Source organism: Trachymyrmex septentrionalis, unplaced genomic scaffold (genome assembly GCF_001594115.1).
Source record: "Trachymyrmex septentrionalis isolate Tsep2-gDNA-1 unplaced genomic scaffold, Tsep1.0 scaffold60, whole genome shotgun sequence".
Lineage (NCBI taxonomy): Eukaryota > Metazoa > Arthropoda > Insecta > Hymenoptera > Formicidae > Trachymyrmex > Trachymyrmex septentrionalis.
Window position 1 is genome coordinate 4,224,228 of NW_017305779.1, and position 2,345 is coordinate 4,226,572.

General features: G+C 30.7%; 1 long non-coding RNA gene across 2 annotated transcripts in view; it reads right to left on the reverse strand.

Annotated features, from left to right (window-relative positions):
- Window positions 1-2,008, reverse strand: part of LOC108752456 — a 10,126-nt gene extending 8,118 nt beyond the window's left edge. For both annotated transcript variants that reach the window (XR_001939560.1, XR_001939559.1), the window contains exon 1: window positions 1,687-2,008. This is a non-coding gene — a long non-coding RNA (uncharacterized LOC108752456). The remainder of the gene's footprint in view (window positions 1-1,686) is intronic.
- Window positions 2,009-2,345: the final 337 nt, after the last annotated feature.

The following is a 2,345-nucleotide window of genomic DNA, read 5'->3' on the forward strand; positions in this document are numbered from 1 at the left end:
GTTAAAATTATTTATTATCATTCATGTATATATAAATATATTACATAATGGTTAGATTCGCTTTGTTGCTCACAACGCTTTAAGCGTCGTTTCATTCTTGTTATTTGTAAAATATTAAACAAAGACAATTGATGCTCATAAGTGCTATAAGCGCCAAAGCGAACACAGCCAATATAATATGTTTAATGTTAATTTACAAAATTTTAATTTGAAATATTATTAATATTGCTTATTTCAATCAAATCTCTCTTTCGTTCCTTTTTCTCTTTATAAGAATTTTAATTCTTTTTATATTGCCTTTCTTTCGTGATTAATTTTTAATATACATAATAATTTTCTTTTTTACATACAATGAGGCATTTATGTTAATTCTCATTACTTTTGTAAGTATATTAGAAATATTCAGTAATTCTTACATATATACTTTAACATCTTTAGAAAGTATTTGTAAAATTGTGTTAATCTCAAAAAAAAAAAAGAATAGAAATTATTATTTATTAGATGTTCTCTCTCTCTCACACAACACACACACACACACACACACACACACACACACACACACACACACACACACACACACACACACAGAGTATTTCAAAGAAAACAAAGAGTAAAATTTAAAATCGGCTGACTCAATCATGTATATTAATGTCCGTGTCACATTACGCTATTCTCAATTTGCAATCCTTGATCTCCAATGTAGTGTAATACGAGCATAAGGGCATTAATATGATTATGTCACGGTACAAATGGGACGCTTTTTTAATAACATCTTAACAGTACTAGAAATCATTTTTTCCAACATAAAAATTTGCAATATAACCGCAAATCTAGATCTAGGTAATGATTTTTCGGTCATAACAAATAATAACCGTCACTATATTGATAAAAGGAAAAGGGGCAAAAACTAAAAGTCATATTCCTACAATGGGGTAAACAAAACCTTCAAGGAAAATGTCAGAGCATATAAATCTTTTCTATTTCAGAAAGATGAAATATAACTGGAAGGGTCGACTGACGAGACTTTAGGTTTGGTTGCAGATCACTATATAATTAGCGTATCAAAACCTTCGAAAAGTTCGTATTTTCAAAGCCATTGAATAAGTTCCATATAATACATGATGCAAAAAATTTTTTTTATTATCCTAATTTCCATAAAAAAGCAACCGTTTCTGAAAAAAAAGGGATAAATAATAGGGTTTTTTTTTGTGTTTTTTATGAAAATGTTCAAAAAATATATAACAAAAGATACAAATGGTTTTAAAAGTAAGAATTCTAAAAGAGTTTTAAGATTTTTTAATTCTTTATCGCTAGATATATTTTCTATAACACATATTTCTTTTATGAGAAAAAATGAATATCATTACACAATCATATACAAACTGAAAAAATAATTTCTTTTCATTAAAGAGATACATTGTTATCGTTAGTTCAATATTTATCACACAAACATGTCAACGTGCATTTTAAAATTCGAAAATTAAAATAATTTCCATCTTGCTCCCATACTATACAGAATGTCTATGTTCACGGCCTTTCACGAAAGTGAAAAACTTTAAAACTCTAACACTATCTCCTGCAGTAATATGCCGTAATATAGCACATTCACAATATAACGCAAAGAAATGGAAGATGGGTAAAGAAAAGCAGAAAGTCCCCGCACGACAAAATCGTAAACTTTCTGACCATGCTTTTGACCCGAGGTCCCACCGCTGCGCGCTGGCTGGATGGACTATAAATTCTACTTTTTGAGAATTTGTCAGACGTAGCTTTGTCGATCCTCGCTAAAGTTCTCCTTCAGAGAAGTTGAAATCCGAGGTCTGTCAATAGCGACTTTTACCATCACCTGTCGTTCAGAGAAATATATCTGTACCGCAACTTATTCCACACGGCAGCACAAACTGAAGAGTAAAGGAAGCGAGGCGACTACAATACAAATTTGTCACTAGCACATTTGACGCGAAAACTGCCTTTCAAAGCTTTCGCTTTCCTTCTTCGACGAAACTAATCGATCTGAATTTTCTGCTTTGCTAGTCAACGATCTTCAGAGTCATTCGACAAATGGTGAGCAAATGATACCTTAGGTCATTGACAAATTGTCAAAATTTTTAAAAGATCAATAAACTCTACATTTGCGGATTTTGCATAATTGTGCGTCTGAAATAATGCAACACAATTAATATGCTGACTAATATAAATGATAAGAAAAATTATCAAAATATTTTTCTTTTCTAATTCTTATATTTTACAAAGCGACATCCAAAGTTTTATCTTAAACAACAAACATTCAGGATACGAAACGAAAAGCGTATACTGAGAAAGCGGTTGCAGTAAAATACGAGCAA